At 45.0% G+C, this 15,857-nt stretch overlaps 1 protein-coding gene and 1 long non-coding RNA gene across 4 annotated transcripts in view; one reads left to right on the forward strand and one right to left on the reverse strand.

The window, feature by feature from the left end:
- LOC127931499 (jun dimerization protein 2-like) overlaps positions 1–15,656 on the reverse strand; it is a 47,479-nt gene extending 31,823 nt beyond the window's left edge. Inside the window, exons 1-3 of one of the 3 annotated variants that reach the window (XM_052524433.1) lie at positions 15,492–15,640; positions 13,416–13,479; positions 12,608–12,661 (exon numbers count right to left, since the gene is read on the reverse strand). The gene's annotated coding sequence lies outside the window, so the exon portion shown is untranslated. Of the gene's footprint in view, positions 1–12,607; positions 12,662–13,415; positions 13,480–15,491 lie in introns of all 3 variants that reach the window. The other 2 variants (XM_052524434.1, XM_052524432.1) reach the window with 2 other exon arrangements.
- LOC127931500 (uncharacterized) lies at positions 6,611–8,516 on the forward strand. The gene is made up of 3 exons (XR_008141496.1): positions 6,611–7,311; positions 7,511–7,913; positions 8,030–8,516. It is a non-coding gene; the product is annotated as an uncharacterized LOC127931500 (long non-coding RNA).
- Positions 15,657–15,857: the final 201 nt, after the last annotated feature.

A 15,857-nucleotide genomic window follows, 5' to 3' on the forward strand; every position in this document is an offset into this window, starting at 1 on the left:
CGGTACCCCTGTATATAGCCTCCACATTGACTCTGTACCGTTACCCCCTGTATATAGCCTCCACATTGACTCTGTACCGTTACCCCTGTATATAGCCTCCACATTGACTCTGTACCGGTACCCCTGTATATAGCCTCCACCTTGACTCTGTACCGGTACCCCTGTATATAGCCTCCACATTGACTCTGTACCGGTACCCCTGAATATAGCCTCCACATTGACTCTGTACCGGTACCCCTGTATATAGCCTCCACCTTGACTCTGTACCGGTACCCCTGTATATAGCCTCCACATTGACTCTGTACCGGTACCCCTGAATATAGCCTCCACATTGACTCTGTACCGGTACCCCTGTATATAGCCTCCACATTGACTCTGTACCGGTACCCCTGTATATAGCCTCCACATTGACTCTGTACCGGTACCCCCTGTATATAGCCTCCACATTGACTCTGTACCGTTACCCCCTGTATATAGCCTCCACATTGACTCTGTACCGGTACCCCTGTATATAGTCTCCACATTGACTCTGTACCGGTACCCCCTGTATATAACCTCCACATTGACTCTGTACCGGTACCCCTGTATATAGCCTCCACATTGACTCTGTACCGTTACCCCCTGTATATAGCCTCCACATTGACTCTGTACTGTTACCCCCTGTATATAGCCTCCACATTGACTCTGTACCGGTACCCCCTGTATATAGCCTCCACCTTGACTCTGTACCGGTACCCCCTGTATATAGCCTCCACCTTGACTCTGTACCGGTACCCCCTGAATATAGCCTCCACATTGACTCTGTACCGGTACCCCTGTATATAGCCTCCACCTTGACTCTGTACCGGTACCCCTGTATATAGCCTCCACATTGACTCTGTACCGGTACCCCTGAATATAGCCTCCACATTGACTCTGTACCGGTACCCCCTGTATATAGCCTCCACATTGACTCTGTACCGGTACCCCCTGTATATAGCCTCCACATTGACTCTGTACCGGTACCCCCTGTATATAGCCTCCACATTGACTCTGTACCGGTACCCCTGTATATAGCCTCCACATTGACTCTGTACCGGTACCCCTGTATATAGCCTCCACCTTGACTCTGTACCGGTACCCCTGTATATAGCCTCCACATTGACTCTGTACCGGTACCCCTGTATATAGCCTCCACATTGACTCTGTACCGGTACCCCTGTATATAGCCTCCACATTGACTCTGTACCGGTACCCCTGTATATAGCCTCCACATTGACTCTGTACCGGTACCCCCTGTATATAGCCTCCACATTGACTCTGTACCGGTACCCCCTGTATATAGCCTCCACATTGACTCTGTACCGGTACCCCCTGCATAAAGCCTCGCTACAGTTATTTTACTGCTGCTCTTTAATTATTTGTTACCTTAATTTATTTATTTATTTTATTATTATTTTTATTCATCTGCATTGAAGGTTTGTAAGTAAGCGTTTCACTGTATTCGACAATTAATACACTGATTAAGGTTTTTACATATCCCAGTAATTTGAAAGATTAAAACAGCTTGGTTTTCTAAGCAATCGGCGGATTATGTTCCTTACGCCGATTAAGATGAGCAGAGTAAGGTGTTTACATGACTAATACCATACTCAGCCTACTGCCTTCAATTAGTTTAATATCTAATTATTACTGTGCATGTAAAATCTACTCAAGTAGTCCTTCAGGTTACAATCATGAGCTAGCTATCATTAGCCAAATGTTAGCCTGGCTCTGTGGCAGAGAGGTAGAGGGTTTGGTGTTCGTTAGCCTGGCTCTGTGGCAGGGAGGTAGAGGGTTTGGTATTCGTTAGCCTGGCTCTGTGGCAGAGAGGTAGAGGGTTTGGTGTTCGATGGCTCTGTGGCAGGGAGGTAGAGGGTTTGGTATTCGTTAGCCTGGCTCTGTGGCAGAGAGGTAGAGGGTTTGGTATTCGTTAGCCTGGCTCTGTGGCAGAGAGGTAGAGGGTTTGGTATTCGTTAGCCTGGCTCTGTGGCAGGGAGGTAGAGGGTTTGGTATTCGTTAGCCTGGCTCTGTGGCAGGGAGGTAGAGGGTTTGGTATTCGTTAGCCTGGCTCTGTGGCAGAGAGGTAGAGGGTTTGGTATTCGTTAGCCTGGCTCTGTGGCAGGGAGGTAGAGGGTTTGGTATTCGTTAGCCTGGCTCTGTGGCAGGGAGGTAGAGGCTTTGGTAATCGTTAGCCTGGCTCTGTGGCAGGGAGGTAGAGGGTTTGGTATTCGTTAGCCTGGCTCTGTGGCAGAGAGGTAGAGGGTTTGGTATTCGTTAGCCTGGCTCTGTGGCAGGGAGGTAGAGGGTTTGGTATTCGTTAGCCTGGCTCTGTGGCAGGGAGGTAGAGGGTTTGGTATTCGTTAGCCTGGCTCTGTGGCAGGGAGGTAGAGGGTTTGGTATTCGTTAGCCTGGCTCTGTGGCAGGAGGTAGAGGGTTTGGTATTCGTTAGCCTGGCTCTGTGGCAGGGAGGTAGAGGGTTTGGTATTCGTTAGCCTGTCTCTGTGGCAGAGAGGTAGAGGGTTTGGTAATCGTTAGCCTGGCTCTGTGTCAGGGAGGTAGAGGGTTTGGTATTCGTTAGCCTGGCTCTGTGGCAGAGAGGTAGAGGGTTTGGTAATCGTTAGCCTGGCTCTGTGTCAGGGAGGTAGAGGGTTTGGTATTCGTTAGCCTGGCTCTGTGGCAGAGAGGTAGAGGGTTTGGTATTCATATTAGTGAAAATGCATATGATCACATGATGTCAGAGACTACAGGATGTGGTTAATATCCAAGAGAGGAACTTCATCAAGTCTTCATCCCAAAGACAAACCTATTAATTAAGTAGTGCACTACATTTGACCAGAGTCCTGTGGGTCCTATAAGTAGTGCACTACGTTTGACCAGAGTCCTATGGGTCCTATAAGTAGTGCACTACGTTTGACCAGAGTCCTATGGGTCCTATAAGTAGTGCACTACGTTTGACCAGAGTCCTATGGGTCCTATAAGTAGTGCACTACGTTTGACCAGAGTCCTATGGGTCCTATAAGTAGTGCACCATGTAGAGAATAATGCGACATTTGGAACGCAGTCCAAGTGTCACGTTCTGACCTTAGTTCCTTTATTATGTCTTTGTGTTAGTGTGGTCAGGGCGTGAGTTGGGGTGGGTTGTCTATGTTATTTTTGTCTATGTTGTATTTCTGTGTTTGGCCTGGTATGGTTCTCAATCAGAGGCAGCTGTCGATCGTTGTCTCTGATTGAGAATCGTACTTAGGCAGCCTGTTTTCCCCAGTTTGGTTGTGGGTGCTTGTTTTCTGTGTCTGTGTTTTCCACACAGAACTGTGTAGTGTTCAGTTTTGATTAAAAACACTCAGAAGAAGAGGATAGCCGTTACACCAAGCATCATTGCAATTCATTTTCCAGTAAAATCCTGACTAAGGCAAAGCACTGGGCCATGTGGCTGAGTGTTTTCCCAAACGTCCCCATGTCTCTCTATATATTTTATTTGACCTTTATTTAACTAGGCAAGTCAGTTAAGAACAAATTCTTATTTTCAATGACAGCCTTGGGTTAACTGCCTGTTCAGGAGCAGAACAACAGATTTGTACCTTGTCAGCTCGGGGGTTTGAACTTGCAACCTTCCGGTTACTAGTCCAACGCTCTAACCACTAGGCTACCCTGCGGACACTGGCATTATACCTGTGGGATGGTCTAGGAGTGGAGAAGACAGTGGTTTTACACTCATCTCAATTCACCAGAGTGATGGTCAGATACACTCATAACCAGACTTCAGATATGGAGTAATGAGAATGCAGCCGCTGCAGTACACGATAAACAGCCATCTGACTGTATGAAGTTCCCTGTAGGTCTATACAACATAACCTAAGACAATTTGAGCAATGCTTGAAATGAACACATTGGCCAACAACAACAGCCAGATTTAATGCTGTCTCTCTCTCTCTCTCTCTCGCTCTGGTTAAGCAATCAGTCGATTATGTAACTCTGGTCAAGGAGGATTCCATGATGTTTAATAATTAAGTCTCTAATATTTCCTAATCTAGACTGTCCTCCTCCCCACATCACACACACACACACACACACACACACACACACACACACACACACACACACACACACACACACACACACACACACACACACACACACACACACACACACACACACACACACACACACACACACACACACACGTCCCCACATTCTCTCCATAATGGTGTGGCCAGTTGCAAAATAATAACTCATAGGATGTGTCCCGAAATGGCACATCCCTATGGGCCCTGATCAAAACTAGTGCACTAAACTATGCACTATATAGGGAATAGGGTGCCATAGAGCCCTGGTCTAAAGTAGTGCACTATATAGGGAATAGGGTGCCATTTGGACCAGGTTATAGCACTACGAAACAGAAGCAGGTACTGTATTGTTGACACAAAAGGAATTGTGAAATCTGGATATAGTTGTAGAAGTGTTGTTGCCGTCTCAGGGCGTTTCATGACCTCTCAATGGCTTTCTGTCTCTTGCCGTCACGGTGCCATTTCAGAAGCACCCTATGATACAATGTTTATACATACCATGTGGATTGACTTAGAAAACACTAGTCGGGGTCGAGGAGAACTCCAACTCACTCCTAGAGGATGAATCCCAAACGCAACCCTATTCCCTGGTCAAAAGTAGTGCACTATAAAGGGAATTGGATGTAGTTCTATACTACAGTATTCATGCCAGTAAGTGAGTCGCCTCCTGCCTGCTAGCTAGGTCTAGTTGTGGCATGGCTAGCTGCTAGCTAGGTCTAGTTGTGGCATGGCTAGCTGCTAGCTAGGTCTAGTTGTGGCATGGCTAGCTGTTAGCTAGGTCTAGTCGTGGCATGGCTAGCTGTTAGCTAGGTCTAGTCGTGGCATGGCTAGCTGCTAGCTAGGTCTAGTCGTGGCATGGCTAGCTGGTCTATAATAATAATATAATAATAATATATGCCATTTAGGTCTAGTCATGTGGCATGGGGTGGTCGGGAATTGAACTGTTAGCTAGGCTCTACCAACTGAGCTCAGAAGGACCGTGGCATGGCGAGGTTGTTAGCTAGGTCTAGTTGTGGCATGGCTAGCTGTTAGCTAGGTCTAGTTGTGGCATGGCTAGCTGCTAGCTAGGTCTAGTTGTGGCATGGCTAGCTGCTAGCTAGGTCTAGTTGTGGCATGGCTAGCTGCTAGCTAGGTCTAGTTGTGGCATGGCTAGCTGCTAGCTAGTTCTAGTTGTTGCATGGCTAGCTGCTAGCTAGTTCTAGTTGTGGCATGGCTAGCTGCTAGCTAGTTCTAGTTGTGGCATGGCTAGTGTAACAGTATAACTTTAGACGTTCCCCTCGCCCATACCCGGGCGCGAACCAGGGACCCTCTGCACACATCAACAACAGTCACCCACGAAGCATCGTTACCCATCGCTCCACAAAAGCCCGCTAGCTAGTCACCCCAACTATACCTAGCTAGTTGTTACATGGCTAGCTGTTAGCTAGGTATAGTTGTTGCATGGCTAGCTGTTAGCTAGGTCTAGTTGTTGCATGGCTAGCTGTTAGCTAAGTCTAGTTGTTGCATGGCTAGCTGTTAGCTAGGTCTAGTTGTTGCATGGCTAGCTGCAATGAGTCTAGTGTTTGGGAGGGAGCAGGCAGGCAGCTTGGCTATCCCATCTCTCCAGAGAGAAAGGCATTTCTACTTAAAGTATACCCAGAGAGAGCAAGAGAAATCAGTGCTGTAGACCTTGCTGTGAAATGCTTACTTACAAGCCCTTAACAAACAGTGCAGTTAAGAAAAATAAGAGTTAAGAAAGTATTTACTAAAATAAACTGAAGTTAAAAATAAATAAAAATTGAAAAATGTATAATTAAAGAGCAACAATAAAATAACAGTAACGAGGCTATAGACAGGAGGTACCGATAAACAGTCTATGTGGAGGTTATATACAGGGGGTACCGGTACAGAGTCAATGTGGAGGTTATATACAGGAGGTACCGGTACAGAGTCAATGTGGAGGTTATATACAGGAGGTACCGGTACAGAGTCAATGTGGAGGCTATATACAGGGGGTACCGGTACAGAGTCAATGTGGAGGCTATATACAGGGGTACCGGTACAGAGTCAATGTGGAGACTATATACAGGAGGTACCGGTACAGAGTCAATGTGGAGGTTATATACAGGAGGTACCGGTACAGAGTCAATGTGTGGGGGGGCACAGGTTAGTCGAGGTAAATTGTACATGGTTGTGGTGAAGTGACTATGCATAGATAATAAAGAAGGAGTAGAAGCAGCGTAAAACGGGGGGGGTTCAACGCAAGTAGGCCAGGTAGCCATTTAATTATCTACTCCCAAGCCATCTGTTCTCATGGCTTGGGGGTAGAAGCTGTTGAGGAGCCTTTTGGACCTAGACTTGGAGCTCCGGTACCGCTTGCTGTGCGGTAGCAGAGAGAACAGTCTATGACCAGGGAGGGTGCAGATAATCCACAGCAGTGTTCTATTTACGGGGAAAGCATCCCACGGATGAGCCCGGGCAGGCAGGTAGGCACTGTAAGTAGGTAGGTAGGTACTGTAAGCAGGCAGGCAGGTAGGTAATGTAAGTAGGCAGGTAGGCAGGCAGGTAGACACTGTAAGTAGGCAGGCAGGTAGGTACTGTAAGTAGGTAGGTAGGTACTGTAAGCAGGCAGGCAGGTAGGTAATGTAAGTAGGCAGGTAGGCAGGCAGGTAGACACTGTAAGTAGGCAGGCAGGTAGGTACTGTAAGTAGGTAGGTAGGTACTGTAAGCAGGCAGGCAGGTAGGTAATGTAAGTAGGCAGGTAGGCAGGCAGGTAGACACTGTAAGTAGGTAGGTAGGTACTGTAAGCAGGCAGGCAGGTAGGTAATGTAAGTAGGCAGGTAGGCAGGCAGGTAGACACTGTAAGTAGGTAGGTAGGTACTGTAAGCAGGCAGGCAGGTAGGTAATGTAAGTAGGCAGGTAGGCAGGCAGGTAGACACTGTAAGTAGGTAGGTAGGTACTGTAAGCAGGCAGGCAGGTAGGTAATGTAAGTAGGCAGGTAGGCAGGCAGGCAGGTAGACACTGTAAGTAGGCAGGCAGGTAGGCACTGTAAGTAGGTAGGTAGGTACTGTAAGCAGGCAGGCAGGTAGGTAATGTAAGTAGGCAGGTAGGCAGGCAGGTAGGCACTGTAAGTAGGTAGGTAGGTACTGTAAGCAGGCAGGCAGGTAGGTAATGTAAGTAGGCAGGTAGGCAGGCAGGTAGACACTGTAAGTAGGCAGGCAGGTAGGTACTGTAAGTAGGCAAGCAGGTAGGTAGGTAGGTACTGTAAGTAGGCAGGCAGGTAGGCACTGTAAGTAGGCAGGCAGGTAGTCACTGTAAGTAGGCAGGCAGGTAGGTACCATAAGTAGGCAGGCAGGCAGGTAGGTACCGTAAGTAGGCAGGCAGACAGGTAGGCACTGTAAGTAGGCAGGCAGGCAGGTAGGTAGGTACTGTAAGTAGGGAGGCAGGTAGGTAGGTAGGTACTGTAAGTAGGGAGGCAGGTAGGTAGGTAGGTACTGTAAGTAGGCAGGCAGGTAGGCACTGTAAGTAGGCAGGCAGGTAGTCACTGTAAGTAGGCAGGCAGGTAGGTACCATAGGTAGGCAGGCAGGCAGGTAGGTACCATAAGTAGGCAGGCAGGCAGGTAGGCACTGTAAGTAGGTAGGTAGGTAGGTAGGTAGGTAGGTAGGTAGGTAGGTAGGTAGGTAGGTACTGTAAGTAGGCAGGCAGGTAGGTAGGTAGGTAGGTACTGTAAGTAGGGAGGCAGGTAGGTAATGTAAGTAGGCAGGTAGGCAGGCAGGTAGACACTAAGTAGGCAGGCAGGTAGGTACTGTAAGTAGGCAAGCAGATAGGCACTGTAAGTAGGCAGGCAGGTAGGTACTGTAAGTAGGCAGGCAGGCAGGTAGGTACTGTAAGTAGGCAGGCAGGCAGGTAGGTACTGTAAGTAGGCAGGCAGGCAGGTAGGTACTGTAAGTAGTCAGGCAGGCAGGTAGGTACTGTAAGTAGGCAGGCAGGCAGGTAGGTACTGTAAGTAGGCAGACACCCAGGTAGGTAGGTACTGTTAGTAGGCAGGTAGGCAGTACTGTAAGTAGGTAGGCAGGCAGGTAGGTACTGTAAGTAGGCAGACACCCAGGTAGGTAGGTACTGTTAGTAGGCAGGTAGGTACTGTAAGTAGTCAGGCAGGCAGGTAGGTACTGTAAGTAGGCAGGCAGGCAGGTAGGTACTGTAAGTAGGCAGGCAGGCAGGTAGGTTACTGTAAGTAGGTAGGCAGGTAGGTACTGTAAGTAGGCAGGCAGGTGCTGGGGCATTTAAAAGCCCTTAACACTCATGGACACACACTTACGGGAAGGCATGCATACACATATGAGATGAAGGTCTCTCACACACAAACGCACTCGCACAAACCCATACAAATATATAGGAAGCCCCATAGCTCATTTTAGCATGTCCACAGCAGCATATTCCCCATGCAGATGTCATACTACTTACCACCTCTACAAAGTAGAGACAAACCAGTCCGCCTCCGGCCTATATAGACACAATGACATATTCTTATAGAGATCTACCAATATTAGTTACTGGAGAGGGTTGTAGGAGGAACCTATTACAGTCAATTAAGTTACTTAAACTAAGGGGATCATGAGCCTGTCTATTACTGTGATGGGTTCTGATTTCTTAACCTTTGACATCATGAAATATACTTATTAATTTCACTGAGGGAGAGAGGGTCATGTATAACGTTTACATTGTGTCAGGATATGTTGTTGTCAGACATCAGGGATCCTATGGGAGGAGAAGAGGCACAGTCTGGTACCAGTCACCATGACAGCCGTGAGTTGCAAAAGGACTAAGGAATTTTGGCAGAGGTCAAGTTAGACGAAGTGAGGAAGAACGTATATCACCAATCTTCTGGATAACAACAGAGTTATATTGGTGGTTCAGATGTGTAAGGAGGGGCTCAGCATTGGATAAAGGGTTAAATATCAGTGCTTGTGTGAATATGTTCCTTGTCTTATGCAGCTGTGTGATCCAGTGGGTGAATAAACGTGGTTTGAGCTTCATTAAGTGTCCGTGAGTTTGTATTTTATTTTTTAACTCTGTTTATTTAGAACCTACTGTAACAACTGTTTTTCCACTTGGTCCTCTGGGTCTTTTGTGGCACACAATAAGCTCGGCTCGGCCCACATGCTGAACGTGTGCCAGTCCAAAGAGAATGTCCCCCTCCCTGTGTGTCTCCACTGCATTCAGACCAGGCCATATAAGTGTCAGGTCCACTAATATGAAATGTTATCAGATATAATGACAAACGTAATCAGACTAAAGGGGTTCGGTTTGCTCCAAGCAGAGCTCGGCTAGGTGAATCGAACATCTGTGCACGCATACAGTCCCTAAAGACCTTCGCTTGAATTCTTTTTTTTTTTTTTAAATGCCAAAATGTTACTGTTGTTTGTCCCTCTTGAGCCACCATAGCAACATAGCCAGTACATTTCCTCAAAATAGCCCAAATTAATCTAAAATAAATCAAGAAATCTGTCATCAGTTTCAACGTTTTTGCTAAAGAAATCTTAGTCAAGCAAATTTACATCTAACTGAAATATTTGTTGCATAATTTTTCAAGTGAACAAATTTGTTTGAAACCTAGTCGTCTCTCGTTGAATGACAACAAACACTTCACTGAAGAATCCCGTCCATAGTTCCCACCCTATATAGTTCACTACATTTGGCAAATCTGACCTTAACTCTTATCCTCCTGATTCCTGCTTACAGGCAAAAACTCAAACAAGAAGGACCAGTGACACGCTCAATACCGAAATGCGGTCAGATGAAGCTGATGCTAAGCTACAGGACTGTTTTGCTAGCACAGTCTGGAATATGTTCTGGGATTCATCCAATAACATTGAGGAGTTTACCACATCAGTCGCCGGCTTCATTGACAAGAGCATTGACGTCGTCGTCCCCACAGTGACCGTACGTACATATCCCAACCAGAAACCATGGACTACAGGCAACAGCCACAGTGAGCTAAAGAATCCACTTTCAAGGAGCTTCACACTAATCCGGAACGCTTATCAGAAATCCTTCTACGCCCTCCGACGAACCATCAAACAGGCTAAACGGACAACTGTAATCACGCTCTCCATAGCCGATTTGAGTTAGGCCTTTTAAACATTCCCAAGGCCACACGGATTACCAGGACACATAGTCAGAGCATGCACTGACCAGCTAGTAAGTGTCTTTAATAAAAAATGTCTACCTCTCCCTGACCCAATCTGTAATACCTACAGGTTTAAAGCAGACCAACATAGTCCCTGGGACAAATAATTCTAAGGTAACCTGCCTAAATGACTTCCGCCCTGTAGCACTCCCATCTGTAGCCATGTAATGCTTTGAAAGGCTGGTAATGGCTCACATCAACACCATCATCCCAGAAACCCTAGACCCACTCCAATTTGCATACCGCCCCAACAGATCCACAGATGAAGCTATCTCTTTTGCACTCCACACTGCCCTTTCCCACATGGACAAAAGGAACGCCTACGTGAGAATGCTGTTCACTGACTACAGCTCAGCGTTCAACACCATAGTGCCCTCCAAGGACCCTGGGACTGAACATCTCCCTCTGCAACTGGATTCTGGATTTCCTGACAGGCCGCCCCCAGGTGGTGAGGGTAAGCAACAACACATCCACCACGCTGACCCTCAACGTGGGGGGCACCTCAAGGCACCTCCCCTACTCCCTGGTAAACCCACGACTGCGTGGCCACGCACGGCTCCAAAACCATCGTTAAGTTTGTCGATGACACAACGGTGATAGGCCTCACCACCGATGATGACGAGACAGCCTATAGGGAAAAAGTCATAGACCTGGCAGGGTGGTGCCATGACAACAACCTCTTCCTCAATGTGATCAAAACAAAGGAGCGGATTGTGGACTACAGGAAACAGAAGGGCGGGCACGACCTCATTCACATCGACAGGGCTGTAGTGGGGCGGGTCAAGACCTTCAAGTTCCCCAGTGTCAACATCACTAAGGACCTATCGTGGTCTACACACACCAACAGTCATGAAGAAGGCATAACACCCCATCGGGAGGCTGAAAAGGTTTGGCATTGGATCTCAGATCCTCAAAAATGTCTACAGCTGCAACATCAAGAGCATCCTGACTGGTTTCATCACCGCCTGGTATGGCAACTGCTCGGCCGTCCGACCGCCAGGCGCTACACAAGGTAGTGCGTACGGCCCGGTAAATCACCGGAGCTGAGCCTCCTGCCATCCAGGACGTCTGTACCAGGAGGTGTCAGAGGAAAGCCCTAAAAATTGTCAAAGACTCCAGCCACCCAAGTCATAGACTGTTCTCTCTGCTACAGCATGGCAAGCGGTACCGGAGCACCAAGTCTGGTACCAAAAGTCTCCCCAACCCATTAGACTGCTGAACACTTCATCAAAATGGCTACCCTGACTATTTACATTGACACCCTTATTTTATTCTTATTATTGGCACCGACTCGCTTGCAGAGGCTTGATGTACACTCACTGGACTCTAACCAAACACTCACACATGACCCTGACACTCCAACACACAGACACCCTTTCACACTCTTCACATACTCTGTTGCTACTCTGTTTATTATCTATACTGATTGCCTAGTCACTTTACCCTTACCTATATGTACAGTACCAGTCAAAAGTTTGGACACACCTAATCATTCAAGGCTTTTACATCTACATTGTAGAATAATAGTGAAAACATCAAAACTATGAAAATAACACATATGGAATCATGTAGTAACCTAAACAAAAACAAACAAAAAAAAAGTGTTACACAAATCTAAATATATTTTATTTAAATCAAATCAAATCAAAGTGGCATAGTTAAAGTGGCTAGTGATACATGTATTACATAAGGATGCAGTCGACGATCTAAACGATCTAAATATATTTTATTTATTTAGGTTATTCAATCTAACCACCCTGTCATTTGATTCAATTTGTTTTATTTTATGTTTTACCTCTGTATGGAACACCCTATGGGCCCTGGTCAAAAGTAGTGAACTATATAGGGTAACATTTAAGACACGGGCAGTGACAGAGACCATCTCTGAGATTAACTACTGTTCCCCGATGGAACCCAAACAGCCTTGTAAAACACTGTATAACCAGGTCATATTAAACACTGTAATATGGTTATGTCAGGAAGAGAGAGAGAGAGAGAGAGAGAGAGAGAGAGAGAGAGAGACAGAGAGAGAGACAGAGAGAGAGACAGAGAGAGAGACAGACAGAGAGACAGAGAGACAGAGAGACAGAGAGAGAGAGAGAGAGAGAGAGAGAGAGAGAGAGAGAGAGAGAGAGAGAGAGAGAGAGAGAGAGAGAGAGAGAGAGAGAGACCTTCTGTAGCTCAGTTGGTAGAGCATGGCGCTTTGGATAAAACCCGCGTCTGCTAAGTGGCATATATATAGAGAGAGAGAGAGAGAGAGAGAGAGACCGAGCAAACACAGCTCGGATATGTCTGCAGCCTTGTTATAAGGTCATTTTGATAAAGATGATGAGACTTTAAATGGCTACTTACTCACAAGTTGAACTGCAATCCTCTTCCACCAATGGTGGAGCAGTGTTTTGGACACTGCAAAAACATATGAACAATAGTTATTTTAACTCATATAACCTCAGTTTCCAAATAGAATAAACATGATTCAGATAGATAGATACAGTTGAAGTCAGAAGTTTACATCCACTTAGGTTGGAGTCATTAAAACTAGTTTACATCCACTTAGGTTGGAGTCATTAAAACTAGTTTACATCCACTTAGGTTGGAGTCATTAAAACTAGTTTACATCCACTTAGGTTGGAGTCATTAAAACTAGTTTACATCCACTTAGGTTGGAGTCATTAAAACTAGTTTACATCCACTTAGGTTGGAGTCATTAAAACTAGTTTACATCCACTTAGGTTGGAGTCATTAAAACTAGTTTACATCCACTTAGGTTGGAGTCATTAAAACTAGTTTACATCCACTTAGGTTGGAGTCATTAAAACTAGTTTACATCCACTTAGGTTGGAGTCGTGAAAACTAGTTTGAAAACCACTTCACAAATTTCTTGTTAACAAACTAGTTTTGGCCAGTCGGTTAGGATATCTACTTTGTGCATGACACAAGCAATTTTTCCAACAATTGTTTACAGAAAGATTATTTCACTTATAATTCATTGTATCACAATTCCAGTGGGTCAGAAGTTACATACACTAAGTTGACTGTGCCTTTAAACAGCTTGGAAAATTCCAGAAAATTATGTCATGGCTTTAGAAGCTTCTGATAGGCTAATTGATATCATTTGAGTCAAGTGGAGGTGTACCTGTAGATGTATTTCAAGGCCTACCTTCAAACTCAGTGCCTCTTTGCTTGATATCATCGCACAATCAAAAGAAATCAGCCCAAGACCTCTGAAAAACAAATGTAGACCTCTACAAGTCTGGTTCATCCTTGGGAGCAACTTCCAAATGCCTGAAGGTACCACGTTCATCTGTACAAACAATAATGTGTGAGTATAAACACCATGGGACCACGCAGCCGTCATACAGCTCAGGAAGAGACACGTTCTTTGGTGCGAAAAGTGCAAATAAATCCCAGAACAACAGCAAAGGACCGTGTGAAGATACTAGAGGAAACAGGTACAAAAGTATCTATATTCACAGTAAAATGAGTCCTATATCGACATAACCTGAAAGGCTGCTCAGCAAGGAAGAAGCCACTGCTCCAAAGCCGCCATAAAAAAAGCCAGACTATTGTTTGCAACTGCACATGGGGACAAAGATGGTACTTTTTGGAGAAATGTCCTCTGGTCTGATGAAACAAAAATAGAACTGTTTGGCCATAATGACCATCGTTTTGTTTGGAGGAAAAAGGGGGAGGCTTGCAAGCCGAAGAACACCATCCCAACCGTGAAGCACGGGGGTGGCAGCATCATGTTGTGGGGGGTGCTTTGTCACAGGAGTGACTGGTGCACTTCACAAAATAGTTTGCACCTTGAGGAAGGAAAATTATGTGGATATATTGAAGCAACATCTCAAGACATCAGTCAGGAAGTTAAATCTTGGTCACAAATGGGTCTTCCAAATGGACAATGACCCCAAGCATACTTCCAAAGTTGTGGCAAAATGGCTTAAAGATAACAAAGTCAAGGTATTGGAGTGGCCATCACAAAGCCCTGACCTCAATCCTATATACAATTTGTGGGCAGAACTGAAAAAGTGTGTGCGAGCAAGGAGGCCTACAAAACTGACTCAGTTACATCAGCTCTGTCAGAAGGAATGGGCCAAAATGCAGCTTGTGGAAGGCTACCTGAACCGTTTGACCCAAGTTAAACAATTTAAAGGCAATCCTACCAAATACTAATTGAGTGCATGTAAACCTCTGACCCACTGCAAATGTAATGAAAGAAATAAAAGCTTAAATAAATCATTCTCTACTATTATTCGGACATTTCACATTCTTAAAATAAAGTGGTGATCTTAACTGACATATGTCTGGAATTGTAAAAAAACAGAGTTTAAATGTATTTGGCTAAGGTGTATGTAAACTTCTGACTTCAACTGTAGATAGATAGATAGATAGATGTGAACTTTCTAAATGTTGAGGAGGGATGAGGCTGATAATGATTCACCATCATAACCATAATAAACATAGCATAAGCGCGCCATCAAATGAATTCCCATGAACATGGAAATGAGTTTACAAATTAGCCCTTGTAACTTCAAGTCAAACATGGTGATCAGACTGTCTGTGTGAAACATGTACACTTGAGTGTGCTTCTACTCTGCTACAGTGGCCTAACAAAGCAACGTGAAACAAGTGCGAATGCAATAAAATAATCAAGAAAACTAAAGCAAAAAGTTTCTCCCCAATCTACAAAAGAATGTATTTGGGTCTATTCTAGACGTTGTGGTCTAAATAGGCTACTGCCGATAGCCCACAGTGATGTTTCGTCTATAACAGACTTACGTAACGTTGAACTTGGCAGCGTGGACAATATTCAGACTTCAACCGCTTGTAACAGTGAAAAATGTATTTTCGCAAATTTCTACCATCTATTCTACAGTAGTATTCAAAACTAAACAGGTATTCAATCGATACTTTAAATCCGTTTGATGGAGATTTAAAACGCAGTTGTAACAATGTAACGTTACCTAACAACAAAGAGATATTGTGCACATGAAATAAATAAAAAATCCACGACTAAAAAATGACAATAGTAGAAGTGCTGTAAATCTCGGGATTGCAAGCTACAACTCGTCAAATATCCTCGTTGTAAAATAATACAATTATGAAAACGATAAAACATTTTTAAAAATTAACTTTTCAGAAAAAAAAAAAAAAAATGTGTAACAAAAATTAACTGTTAATCGAGTTTAGTCGAAGTTTCATAAACCAAGCCTGAAGTAATTGGTTCATTTACCTTTATTAGGTCCAATATCCGAGGTGATATAATGTGTGTCTGTAATTTGTGAATCGGACGTAGCTACGTTATGAGACTAAAAATCGTTGCGTCAGTCCGTTTAAATACTGCTCCGAATCTTGGAGGGTACGGGAATGCGGAACTTGCTGTCCCAGACGTAAGCGCCGATAGAAATAGACTGCGGGGCTAAATGGAAGAAGAAGAAGAAGAAGAAGAAGAAGAAGAAGAAGAAGAAGGAAAAAAAAGAAATAAGCATTGTTCGCTCCACCCCTAGCAACCAAAAAAAAAACACACAACATTCTGATTGTGACTTTCAGCTTCCTCTGTTGGAGGAGTCGTCACAATTTACCAAAGTCATCATCCCGC

This window comes from Oncorhynchus keta, chromosome 8 (assembly GCF_023373465.1).
Source record: "Oncorhynchus keta strain PuntledgeMale-10-30-2019 chromosome 8, Oket_V2, whole genome shotgun sequence".
Taxonomy (NCBI): Eukaryota; Metazoa; Chordata; class Actinopteri; order Salmoniformes; family Salmonidae; genus Oncorhynchus; species Oncorhynchus keta.